Source organism: Lepus europaeus, chromosome X (assembly GCF_033115175.1).
Source record: "Lepus europaeus isolate LE1 chromosome X, mLepTim1.pri, whole genome shotgun sequence".
Lineage (NCBI taxonomy): Eukaryota > Metazoa > Chordata > Mammalia > Lagomorpha > Leporidae > Lepus > Lepus europaeus.
Window position 1 is genome coordinate 86,542,253 of NC_084850.1, and position 14,395 is coordinate 86,556,647.

Sequence of the window (14,395 nt, forward strand, 5' to 3'; positions counted from 1 at the left end):
GAGGGGTTCGGAATGCCAGGTTAAGAAGTTTGAGCTTGGCCGGCGCTGCAGCTCACTAGGCTAATCCTCTGCATGCAGTGCCAGTACCCCGGGTTCTAGTCCCGGTCGGGGTGCTGGATTCTGTCCCGGTTGCTCCTCTTCCAGTCCAGCTCTCTGCTGTGGCCCGGGAAGGCAGTGGAGGATGGCCCATAGTCCTTGGGCCCTGCACCCGCATGGGAGACTAGGGGGAAGCACCTGGCCCCTGGCTTCGGATCAGCACAGTGCACCAGCCTTAGCGGCCATTTGCGGGGGTGAACCAACGGAAGGAAGACCCTTCTCTCTCTCTCTTTCTCTCTCTCTCTCTCACCGTCTAACTCTGCCTGTCCAAAAAAAAAAAAAAAAGAAGTTTGAGCTTTATAAGCAGTGGACAGACATCAAAGTTTTCTGGGGAGGGGGTGACTTGACAAAGTGGCACTTGAATAAAAATAATCTAGCTGAGGTCGAGGACAAAAGCAACTCTCAGCTGCATAACTACTGCCCTAATGAGTTAATGGGGGCTGAGAAAGAATCACAGATTTTCTTGCTTGGGAGGGACCTTGAAGATTATCTAAGTCAAACACAGCCAGAAGGGTAGCAGTGGGATTAGAAAGAAACATCATGAACAATATAAATCAACGTCACATAGTATGAATTAATTCACAATTGATTGCTAAATATGAGTAACAAGGGAGAGTGTGAAGTTAAAGAAAAAAATGTCTCAAAGGTTTTATGCCTGAGTGATTGAAGGAATGAAACTGGGGTTTAATTTTGTAAAATTTGGCATATATGGTAGATGAGAAGAATGGAGATGAGTTCAGCTTAATTTACCAAATTTGAGATGTCAGCTGGAAATCCAAGCAGAAACAAACTGCACCAAAAGGATTTGTCTAATGTCACCGAGAACAAAGTAGGTTTACACTCCTTGGTTGACTGTTACTGAAATCAGTCTTGAGAAACAGAACCCCCACCTAAGACTCCATGAAGTGATGATTGAGTTGAAGGAATTTATGAAATCTGCCTCCCTCCCTTCTTTTCTTCAATCTGACTCAATGTGACAGGTGCTAATATTCTTTCTTACATGAGAAACCCTCAGAATTTCCCTAACAGGCGTTTAGACTACATGGCAAGAGTGCTTTAGAAATATGCAATACTTCTAAGCACAGAGCCTGGTGAATTGATCCAAAACCCTGACTAGTGTTCAAGCTTTCATTGCCCTTGTAGGCCACAGATGTGGCAGGATGAAATAAGAATAATGATCCACAAACCACAAAACAAAATTCAGAAGTAATCTCCTTTTGAAAATCAATTTCATTGTGGCTGTTTTGGTTTCAACCCCTGCTATACACCATCACTCCAATACAATCACTCTTCATCTCTGAAGTATAGGCCCATTGTCAGGTGAATGTACATGGAGAAAATTACTTAGCAGATTATTATTTTAAAGTGGTTTTAACAGATAGCAGCAGGGAAAGTCCCCAGGAGGCCACAAAAGACAGGGGACCACCCTCTTCCCTTGGCTATTCCAAGTACACAGCACTATGATCTGGCTGAGGAACTGACAACTGAAATCTAATCCCTCTCTTCCCAAAAGACACAGAGTTATGAACCGGTTTTCCAAATGGCCTTCCACAGAGATATTTACTAAGGATTCATTACCATCCAAGCTCATGGTCCAGTGGTCTTCAAAGACAGTCCCAATAACACAGGTAATAAGGACCTAATAATTGTAACAGGGGAGCTGAAGTTAGGCATGGGGAACAGAATCTTCTTTATATTCTTTTTTAATACCTTTCTTCAGAGTAGTAATTCTCAAATGGGAATGAGTATCACCTGAAAAGCCTTGTTTCCAAACTATATATGCCCATGTACCCTTCCACAGACTTTGATTATATATGTACAGGTGTGGCCAGGGACATGTGTCTTTCTCAAAACTTCTCCAGCTAAGACTAATATACACCACTGGTTAAGCACCACCTCATAGATATCTGCCCTACAGTTCTGAAAAAAAATCTCACTAGGCTCTGAGAATTGCTGAGAGTAACAGAGAGGCAGGGAAGGAGATGGGAAAGGTAGAATAGGGAGAGGGAGAGAGAGAGGGAAAGGGAAGAAGAGAGAGAGAGAGAACACTGGGACACAACATTTGATTACTGCCCACTCTAGTTCAAGTAACCACTGAGCCCTTTCTTAGGGGTGTTACTACAGAATACCACAGACTAGGAAATTTAAAAGAAAAATGCATTTATTTCTCACAGTTCTAAAGCTTGGAAGTCCAAGAGCATGATGCCAGCATCTGGTGATCGCCTTTGTGCAGCATCATCTCATGGCAAAAGGTTGAAGTCAAGTCAGCAGACAAGACAAAGAGAATGGGGGCTGAACTTAGCCTTCTATCAGAGCCCATGAAAATGGCATTTGGGGCTGGTGCTGTGGTGCAGTAGGTTAAGCCTCTGCCTGCAGCACCAGCATCCCATATGGGCACCAGTTCTAGTCCCGGCTGCTCCTCTTCTGATCCAACTCTGCTATGGCCTGAAAGTAGTAGAAGATGGCCCAAGTGCTTGGGTCCTTGCACCCACGTGGGAGACCTGGAAGAAGCTCCTGGCTCCTGACTTTGGATCGGTGCAGCTCCAGCCATTGCGGCTATATGTGTGTGTGTGCATGTATTTAAATACATATAAAACTTTCTCTCCCTCTCTGTATATATATATATATAATACATATATATATACATATATATAAGAACTCTAGGTATAGAATGTATGAGTATGTATATACATATATATAAAACTATATCTCTATATAAAACTCTAGGTTTATATATACATATATATATATATATATACACAACTAGGTTATATGTATATATAAACTCTAGGTTATATATGCACTCTACATATATATGCTCTCTATGTGTGTGTGTGTGTGTATACACATATATATGAACTCTAAGCCAGTCACAATTCCATATTTCACAGATTCTTAGTCCAGAATCCCCTGTAGATCTATTTCAAATTACACATGACTAGGTCCTCATCCCTGAAGCTTCTGATTGAGTTGATTCTGAGTTTCGGCCCTAGACTTATCTATTATGGTAAGAAAGTTCAAGAGTGGGGCCGGTGCCATGGCATAAGTGGGTAAAGCTGCTGCCCACAGCACCAGCATCCCATATGGGCACAGGTTCAAGTCCTGGCTGCTCCACTTCCAATCCAGCTCCCTGATAATGTGCCTGAGAAAGCAACGAAAGGTGGCCACAGTCCTTGGACCCCTGCACCCTTGTGGGAGACCTGGAAGAAGTTCCTGACTCCTTCCTTTGGCCTGGCTCAGTCCTGGCCATTGTGGCCATTTGGGGAGTCAACCAGCTGATGGAAGCTCACTTGCTCCCTCTCTCTGCCTCTGCCTCTCTGTAACTCTGCCTTTGAAAGAAAGAAAGAAAGAAAGAGAGAGAGAGAGAGAGAGAGAGAGAGAGAGAGAAAGAAAGAAAGAAAGAAAGAAAGAAAGAAAGAAAGAAAGAAAGAAAGAAAGAGGGAGGGAGGAAAGAAGGAAAGAAAAGAAGAAAAGTAAGTTTGGGGTAACTAGAATGAAGTCTTAAAGGGTCTTTTCCTCTAAAGATAGATATGGGGCAGACATTTGACCTAGTAGTTAAGACCTTTGAATCCAGTATCAGACTGCCTGGGCTCATGTCCAGCCCTGTTCCTGATTCCAGCTTCCTGCTAATGCACACCCTGAAACACAGCAGTTGATGACTCAATATAATTAGGTCCCTGCGACCCCCACCCCCAACAATGGGAGTCTTGGATTCCATTCCTAGTTTACCACTTCAGCTTGGCCCAATCCCAGCCATTGAAGGCACTTCAAAATAAACCAGTAGATAAGAGTTTCTCTCTCTCTCTCTCTCTCTCACACACACACACACACACCAATCAATCTTTATAAAAATAGGTATCACTCAGGAAAATAAAAAACCTCTTACACAATTATTGATCATCTTCTTTGTACCAAACACTTTTCAGAAATAGCTTCACTTAGATATAATTCACACACTACAGAATTCATTTATTTTAGGTGTACAACTTAATGTTTTGTAACTTAACTGAATTGTGTGACTTCATGATATCTTTTGCAGGATCTCTTTTCTTTCAAGTTCTACTTCTATCACCTGTGGTAAATCAGTTTTAGAATATTTTCATCCCTCCAATAAATGCCACCATGCCCATACTCAGCTAATCTTCATTCCTACCACTGACCCTCAGACATCCACTAATCTTACTGTTGTCTCTCTCTATTTTTCTATTCTGGACGTTTCATACAAATGGAATCATACAATGCGGTTTTTCCGTGTAACAGGCTTCTTTCACTTAGCATAGTATTTTGGATATTCAGCCATGTTATAGCATGTATACATACTTCATTCCTTTTTAAGGCTGAAAATATTTATTGTATATAATATTATACCACATTTGTTTGTCTATTCATCAGATATTTGGGTTGTTTCCATTTTTTGGCTATTATGAATAATTCTGCTATGAACATTTGGTTAGAGGCTTTCTGTGAACATATGCTTTCCATTCTTTTGGGTATATGCCTAGGAGTGGAATCACTTGGTCATATGGTAACTCTATGTTAACTTATTAAGGAACTGACAAACTGTTTTCCAAAACAGCTGCATCATTTTATATTCTCACCAGCAATGTATGAGCATTCTACACATTTACACTTCTTATTGTCTTTTTCATTATAGTTATTCTAGTGGGTGTGAAATGGTATCTCATTGTGGTTTTAATTTGCATTTCCATGATGGATAATCATGTTGAGCATCTTTTCATGCATTTATTTAGATTTAGCATTTATGTATCCCTTGTGGTGAAATATTTGTTCATATATTTTGCCCATTTTTGGTTTGATTTATTTCTTATTAATCCATTTCAGGTGTTCTTTGTAAATTCTGGATACAAGTTTTCAATGGAGTTATGTTTTGCAAATATTTTCTCCAAGTCTATCACGTTTATTTTCAGCTCACTATTTTTTGGACTTTTTTGGTGTAATCTAAGAAATCTTCACCAAATCTGAGATCTTGAATATCTTCTACCTTTTCTTCTAAAAGTACTATTGCTTTGACACATTTAAGCATATAGTCCATTTTGAGTTAATTTTGGGGTATGATGTATACATACATAATGTGTGTCCCAGTTCATCTTTTTTGATGCAGATATTCTATTTTTCCAGAACCAATGCTAAACAAAATATTATTCCTCCAATGAATTATCTTGGTATTTTTTGTCAAAAATCAATTAATTACAATGTAAGGGTTTATTTCTGTACTCTCAATTCTGTTCCGTTGATCTATATAACTTCCTTATGCCAGTGCCACATTTTCTGATAACTGTAGCTTTACAGAAACTGTTTTTCATCTGAGAGGCAGAGTTACACACAGAGAGAAGGAGGGGGGGTGGCTTCCATCCACTGGTTCACTCCACAGTTGGCTGCAATGGCTGGAGCTGCGATGATCCAAAGCCAGGAGCCAGGAGCCAGGAGATTCCTCTGGGTCTCCAACGTGGGTACAGGGGCCCAAGGACTTGTGCCATCTTCCACTGCTTTTGCAGGCCATAGCAGAGAGCGGATAAGAAGACAAGCAGCCGGGGCCTGCGCCACAGCTCAATAGGCTAATCCTCCGCCTGCAGCGCCGGCACCCGGGATTCTAGTCCTGGTCAAGGCGCCGGATTCTGTCTCGGTTGCCCCTCTTCCTGTCCAGCTCTCTGCTGTGGCCAGGGAGTGCAGTGGAGGATGGTCCAAGTGCTTGGGCCCTGCACCCGCATGGGAGACCAGGAGAAGCACCTGGCTCCTGGCTTTGGATCAGCACAGTGCGGCGGCCGCAGCGCGCCAGCCGTAACAGCCATTGGAGGGTGAACCAATGGCAAAGGAAGACCTTTCTCTCTGTCTCTCTCTCACTGTCCACTCTGCCTGTCAAAAAAAAAAAAAAAAAAAAAGGACAAGCAGCCGGGACACAAACTGGTGCCCTTACAGGATGCCAGAGCCAAATGTGGAAGCTTAGCTTACTACACCACAAAGCCAGTCCCAGAAACTGGGTTTTATATTCCCTGAATATGCCAAATTCTCTCTCATCTCCAGGCCTCTTGCCTAAAACAGTCTTATTCTAGATATTCTTACTTCTTTTTCTGGCTTAAGCTTAGAAGTTGCCTTGTCAAGAAAATATTCCTTGATTTCAAAAGTTCCTCCTTAGCGCTCCAGATCATCTTTTGATTAACCTTATCATTGTATTATCAAATTGTATTGTACCTTCTTGTTCACTTGACTGTAAATTCCATGATGGAAGGAACTGACACTAACCCATTCAACAGTTGTATCTCCACTGCTTTGTAAAGTGCATGACACTTAGGAGATGATCAATATTGTTGAAGAAATGACTGATTCTTCTTCTAGCAATAGAAACATAAGCAATTTGGACTAAATTTCCTACTCAAAACCACAAGAAATTTTGAACAAGCTATAACATAAGTTTTTCAAAAATTCATGGAAGGGACAGGAGTTTGGCCTAGGGTTAAACAGCCAGTTGGGATGTCAGTACCTCACATAGGATTTCAAACCTAGGTTCAAGTCCAAGCTCTGTTCCTGATCTCAGCTTCCTGCTTCCTATTAATGCATTCCCTGGGAGGCAGCAGGTGATGGCTCATGTACTTGGTTCCCTGTCACCTGCATGAAAGATCTGCATTGAGTTCCAGACCCTGGCTTTGGCCTGCCCCAGCCCCAGCCCCAGCCCCAGCCATTGTGGGTATCTGAGGAGTGAACCAGCAGCTGAGAGCTCTCTTTGCTCTCTCTGTGTCTCTCTCAAATTAAAAAGAAATCATGGAAAATGTGTATTACAAATAAACTATGTGTGGATTTCAATAAACTTCTGTACTGAAATAAATTTGTGTTCTAATTCTATTTTTCCACAAACATTTTGAAGTACCCCCATACATATTTGAAAATATCTGAAATCTAACAGGGCTATGCAGTATTATGAGGTGAAGGCATCAGATAAAAAGAAAATTCACAAGATCTTTTTATATATTTTTGTCTCTTCTGGTGATTGGCTGATCCCAGAAGAGTCAGCTGAAGGAAAGCAGAGGTTTTGACAGAATCAAGGTACTAAGAGAACAAAAACTGGAACTCAAGACCCATCAAGGGAGCCCATGTTGTGATGTAGCAAATAAAGCCACTGCCTACAACACCAGCATCCCATATGGGTGCTGGTTCATATTAAGATGCTCCACTTCTGATCTATCTCTTTGCAAATGGCCTGGGAAAGCAGCAGAAGATGATCCATGGGCCCCTGTTGCCCATGTGGGAGACCTGAAAGAAGCTCTTGACTCCTGGCTTTGGCCTGGCCCCATTCTGTCTGTTGTGACTATCCAGGGAGTAGACCAGCGGATGGAAGATCAATCTCTCTTTCTCTCTCTGTAACTCTTTCAAATAAATAGATAAATTTTTAAGAAGCATAAAGAAAAAAGGCCCATTAAGGAGAGAGAACCCTAGAAAATTTCTTAAGCTTTGGATCCCGACTTAGAAGAAATAGATACTAAAAGGGAAAGTAAATCAATCTTTACTTGAACTGAACGCCAGCTTCAAATCTCATATTGGATTAAAGGGATGTGGGATTTCTATTCCCTAGAACCACCTGCCAGAAGTGAGCATAAATCCTTGTTGGATAAAGATGAAAACTGCAGTCTCAAAGCATTTTTACTATAATTTTCATATATAATGTCTGCCACTCAATCAAACATAACCAGGCCTCTGAGGAAACAGGCAAAGTGAGAGAAAATCAAGATACACAATTAACAATAGAACTGTACCCTAGAGGAACGAGAAAATACAGTTATCAAATGAAGATTTTTCACACAATTATGACTAATATGTCCTGAAAAATAAAATATTTAATTGTGCATTTTGGCAAGGAATTTAATACTATTTGTAAAAGGAGCCAATGAGGGGGCACTGTGGTGCAGCAGGTTAAAACCTCCAGTGCTAGCATCTTTTATGGGCATGGGTTCAAGACCCGGCTGCTCCACTTCCAATCCAGCTCTCTGCTATGGCCTGGGAAAACAGTGGAAGATGGTCTAAGTGCTTGGGCCTCTGTACCCACTTGGGAGAGCTGGAAGAAGCTCCTGGCTCCTGGTTTTGGATTGGCTCAATTCCAGTCATTGGAACCCTTTGGGGAGTGAACCAGAGGATGGAAGACCTGTCTGTCTGTACCTCTCTCTGTAGTTTCTACCTCTCTCTGTAACTCTTTCAAATAAATAAAATAAATCTTTTTGTTTTAAAAGGAACCAACTGAAAATTCTAGAAATAAAAAAAATAATGGGGGAGGGGGCAGGTCTTGTGGCTCAACAGGTTGAGCCATGTTGAGCCACCACTGGAGATGCCTGAATCCTGTGCTGGAGAGCCTGCTTCACACTCTAGCTATGCTGTGCTTATGATCCAGCTTCCTGATAGTGCACCTATAGAGCAGAGGATGACAGCCCAAGTACATGGGTTCCTGACACCCACGTGGGATACCTAGATGGTGTTCTGGGTTCCTAGCATGGGCCTGACACTCTCCATCTCCCTGTCCATCTCCTCCTCCCTGTCATTCTGCCTTTCAAATAAATAAACTGTTTAAAAAATATGTGATAAGTGATATTAAGAACTCAATGGGTAAGTTTAACTGGAGATGTGAAAAATCTAGAGAAAATTAATGAATTGTAAGATAGATCAGAAGAAAATATCTAGAATGAAGTACAGAGAAAAAAATATGTAAGAGATACAATGAGTACTAAGAAAATGTGTGTCCCCAAAATTTGTTGAAACATAATTTATCAAAGTGATGGTATTAGAAGGTGAGGATTTGGGAAGGTGATCAAATCATAAGGGCAAGCTCCTCACAAATGAGATTAGTGTGTTATCTATTTCTATTAGGCCATCACAAAACACACCAAACACCGGAGTAAGAGAAAGGGTTTATTGGGGAAAACCCAACAGACCGGAGGGGTAGGGTGGTGAAGGGGTAAAAAGGGCCGCATGTCTGGGAAGGGGGTCTAATATACCTTTTCCAGGGGGCGGGCAGGGAGGTAGGAATTAGCCAATCCCATTAGGTTGGGGGTGGAGTTTGGCACAGGTAGTTTGGGGCATGTGGCTACCTGGCTTTCAGCAATGGTAGCGGGAACCAGGGCATAGGATGTAAATCAGGTGTAGATCACACTACAGAAAAGACTGCGCCATTTTCCTAACATTAGTGTCCTTATAAAATAGGACCAGGATGCTCATATGTCCCTTCTACCATAGAGGATAGACAAGAAGGTATCACTCTATGAATCAGGCAGTGAGTTCTCATCAGACATAGACTCTGCCACTCTCTTGATCTTGTATTTTCCAGCCTCTAGAACTGTGAGCAATAAATTTCTATTGTTTATAAGTAACTGAGTCTATGGCATTTCTTTAGTGCAGTCCATACAGACTAAGACAAAATTGTAACTGAATCTTAAAAAGACTAGAAAGAGGATAGGACAGGAACAATATTTAAGAAGTAGTAGCTGAGGATTTTTCAAAACCAGCCAATAAGCATCAAGCCACAGATTCAAATACTGTGAACTCCAAAGAAAAGACAAATATAAAGAAAATCAATCATAAGTACATCATAAATATAAAGAAAACCATGCATAAGCACAACATGGTAAAATTATTAAAACCCAAAGACAAAGAGAAAGATATAAAAAAAGAGAAAAAGGCACAAAGATTAAAATACAAAAATTCCAGCTTATTTCCCAGCAGATAAAATGGAAGCCAGTATGCAAAGACATGGTATCTTCAAAATTCTAAAAGAAAAAAAAACTGCTAACCTAGAATTCCATACCCATTAAAGCCCTTTGAAAAAAAGGTGAAATAGACATACTTGTAGACAAACAAAAACTTTAAAAAAAAAAAGTATCAACAGCAGACATGAAGGTGTCTCCAAGTCAACCATGGAAAAGGCATATTATGAAAACTATGCATGCATTTCCATCTTTTTGCACCAAAATACCTTATCTTTTAATTCCATTTTCCATAACCTTTTTGAAGTACCCTATGTACACCATATTTTCTTTATCTATTTATCTGCTGATGAACAATTAGGTTGATTCCATATCTTAGTTATTGTGAAGAATGCACAATAAACATGGGGGTGCAGACATCTCTTGGACTTACTGATTTAATTTCCTTTGGAGATACACACACACACACACACACATATGGAACCTCCATACTTTTTTCCATAATGGCTGTACTAATTTACATTCCACCAACAGTATATGAGAATTCCTCTTTCTCTACATCTTCATCAGCATTTGTTACTTTCTGTCTTTTTGAGAATAGACATTCTAATAGGTATGAAATGAGATCTCATTGTAATTTTAATTTGCATTTCTCTGATGTTGAGTGATGTTCAGTATTTTTTCCTATATTTGTTTGTCATTTTATGTCTTCTTCTGAGAAATTATCATACAGGTTGTTTGCCCCTTAAAAATATTTGTTTTCTAGAGGCCAGCGATGTGGCACAGCAGGTTAAAGCCCTGGCCTGAAGTGCTGGCATCCTATACAGGCATCGGTTCTAGTCCCGGTTGCTCCTCTTCTGATTCAGCTCTCTGCTAAGGCCTGGGAAAGCAGTAGAAGATGGCCCCAGTTCTTGAGCCCCTGTACCCGTGTGGAAGACCCAGAAGAAGCTCCTGGCTCCTGGCTTCGGATTGGAACAGCTCCCAGCTCCGGCCGTTGCAGTCATCTGGGGAGTGAACCAACGGATGGAAGACCTCTCTCTGTAACTCTGTCTTCCAAATAAATAAAATAAATCTTTTTAAAAAAAAAGGGCTTTACTAACACAAGAAAAATCTGAAAAAAATTTGTTTTCTTGCTATTGAATTCTTAGAGCTTCTTATATATTTTGAGTAGTAACCCCTAATGGTGATGCAAATGTATAATTTGAAAACATATTTTCATATAACATACATAGTCCCTTCACTCTTTTGATTGCTTCTTAGAAGTTTTTTTGCTTGCCATAAATCCATTTGTCTATCTTCTAATGATTTTATAGTTTCAGGTCTTACCTTATATGTAGATTTTTTTATACGTTTGAGTTGAATTTTGTATATAGTGTAAGATAAGGATAGGATTTCATTCTTCCACATGTGGGTATCCAGTTTCACTAGCACTATTTATTGAAGAGACTGTCTTTTCCCTATCTATCGTGTGTTCTTGGCTCCTTTGTCAAAAATCAACTGACTATAAATGTATAGATTTATTTCTGGGCTCTCTATTCTGCTCAATTAATGTATGTATTTATTTTTATGCCAGTACCATGTTATTTTGGTTACAATAGCTTTGTAGTATAATTTGAAGTTAGGTAATAGGATGCCTCCAATGTTATTCTTTTTGCTCAAAATTGCTTTGGCCATTTGAAGTCTTCTGTGGTTCCACACAAATTTTAGAATTTTTTTTTCTATTTCTGTAAATACTGTCATTGGAATTTTGATAAGTATATTGAATTGCTATATCACTTTGGTTAGTACAGATGTTCTAACAATAGTAATTCTTATAATCCATGAACACAGAATATCTTCCTTTTTATTTGCATCTTCTTCAGTTTCTTGCATCAATGTTTTAAAGTTTGCAATGTACAGATGTTTCACTTCTTTTATTCAGTTTATTCCTAAAAGTTATACATCTATGAATACATCAAAAATAAGATTTAAAATCCTCCCAGAGCAAAATGGCTCCATCAATTCTACCAAACACTATGGAAGGCACATTACCAATTTACATAAATGTTAATAGTGAAAAAATAATGAAGAAACATTTTTAATTAACTTTATAAAGGACAACATAAGTTGATATCCAAACCTTATAATTAGATAAGAAAAATTACAGGCTAATCTCATTCATGGATTCCCATGCAAAGATCCTAAATGAAATGTTAGCCAAACAAATCCAGCAATATATAAAATACAACAAGACTGACTAGAATTTATTCCAGAAGTGCAATGTTGTTTTAATACCACATTAACAGAATAAAGTAGAAAAAGCATATGATTATCTCAATAGATACAAGAAAACCATCTGTTATAATGACATATCCACTTAGGATTACAGAAAAAAATCTTAGTAAACTAGGACTAGAAAGAAATTTTTAAACTGGTGAAGGTAACCTGAACAAACAAAAACCACTTAAAACAAAGATGATGCCTAACAGTGAAATGTTTAAAGTTTTTTTTCTGAAACTGGGAATAGGATGAGGATGCTTTCTATCACTACTACAATTCAAATTGTTCCAAATGTTCTAGCCAGTGCAGTCAGATAAGATAAGAATTTTTAAAAATACACATAAAAAAAACTTGTCACTTTCCACAATGGTATTATAGTAGTATGTGAAAATATCCCAAATAATCTACAGATAAATGATTAGAATTAATAAGTGAGTTCAGCAAATTGCAGGATACAAAATCAATACATAAAACTACAATAATTTGTAAACATCACCAAGAAGAAAATAAAATGGGATTAAAAAATTATATAGCCAGGGTGGGTATCTGACACAGTGTTTAGGATGTTGCTTAGGATGCCTGTATCCCATATTGAACTGCCTGGGTTTGAGTCCCAACTCCACTTCCAATTCTAGTTTCCTGCTAGTATGCACCCTGGGAGACAGCAGGTGATGGTTCAAATACTTGGGTCACTGGCACTCACATGGGAGAACTGGACTGAGATCCAGCATCCTGGCTTCAGCCTAGCCCAGCCCTTTCTGTTGTGGGCATTTGGGAAGTGAATAAGTAAATGGATGGATCTCTCTCTCTTTCTCTTTCTCAAATGGATAAAAATAAAGAAATAAAAGCTTTTTTAAATTATGCAGCCCCCATGCTTGGTTTCCTGTGAAGCAGTCTGGGAGACATAGATTAGATTACCACACAGGGATTTTATTAGGAAGTTCTTTCAAAATCAACATATATGCAAGAAAAGTGAAATAAACAGTCCAAAATGACCCTAGCCAACTTCATAGGGACCTCTGGAGCTGGTATGGCCCATGAAAGTTTTCCCAATTTGAAATAAAGGGGAAGGCCTTTATAGCTGTCCATTGGTCAGTGGTTGGATGCAGGCTGCCCTGAAGAAGGCTTCTCCTTGGGTGAAACAGTTTTTTTTCCACTAAAGAATGTTCAAAAAAGAACTCTCAGCAGAGATCTGTCTTCTAACAGTTCTTCCAGCATTTGAGGGAATAAGTCTTCAATTTGTAAATGCTGTTTTGAGTGGAAGATCACAGAAGCCACTATAGATATCATCATGGCATCAAAAAATATCAAATTCCTTAAGATAAATATAGTACTCTGTACAGATAACTTTAAAAAGTTAGCAAGAAAAATTAAAGAAGAGCTAATTATGTAGAGAGATGTACCATGTTCATGGATTGGAAGACTAAATATTGCAAAGACATGAGTTCTTAACTTTTAGAGCCAATGCAATCCCAATAATAATCCCAGAAGTTTTGCTTTTCACATTTTTTGTGTGGAATATGACATATTGATTGAAAAATACACGTGGTAATGCAAAAGGCAAAGAATATCCAAGATATTTAAAAGGGAATAAGGTGAGAAGACTTGCTTTATGAGATATGAAGAGCTTATTTTAGGGGCCGGAACTGTGGTATAGCAGGTTAAGCCACCTCCTGCAGTGCCGGCAGCCCATATGGGCACCAGTTCGAGTTCCTGGCTTTGGATCAGTGCAGCTCCAGCCATTTCGGCCAATTGGGAAGTGAACCAGTGGATAAAAGACCTCTCTCTCTCTCTGTCTCTCTCCCCTTGTCTCTCTGTGTACCTCTGACTTTCAAGTAAATAAATAAATAAATCTTTTTTAAAAAAGCTTATTTTAAAGTCTAGTGACTAGTTCTGTGGTAGTAGTATGCTGTTGTTTGGAAGTGTTTTGTCCATCAAGAGCTCATATACTGGAGACTTGGTCCTCAGAGTGGTGGTGTTGAGACAGTGGAACCTTTAAAAGATGGGGCCTAGTGCAAGGCAGTTGGGTCACTCAGGGTGCTGCCCTCAGGAGGATTTATGCTGGTCTCATGGAGTGCATTGGTTCTTCCTAGAGTGAGTTAGTTCTTGCAAAAGTGGGTTGTTATAAAGCAGAGCCACTCCACATGCCTATCTTCTTCTGCACATTCATTTCTCTTTCTGCTTCTCTGCCACGTTGTGACTCATCCAAGAGGGCCCTCAACAGAGCCACACCAACGTTGGTACCATTCTCTTGAATCTCTAAAACTGTGAGCTAAATAAACCTCTTTTCTTTGTAAGTACCCAATCTCAGGTATTTTGTTATAACAACAGAAAATACA

General features: G+C 39.5%; 1 protein-coding gene and 1 pseudogene across 3 annotated transcripts in view; both read right to left on the reverse strand.

Moving 5' to 3' along the window:
- The window catches only part of LOC133753636 (ubiquitin thioesterase OTUB1-like), a 127,668-nt pseudogene extending 125,981 nt beyond the window's left edge, over positions 1 to 1,687 (reverse strand).
- EDA (ectodysplasin A) overlaps positions 1 to 14,395 on the reverse strand; it is a 359,228-nt gene that overhangs the window by 337,435 nt on the left and 7,398 nt on the right. The gene's annotated exons all lie outside the window — the stretch shown is intronic.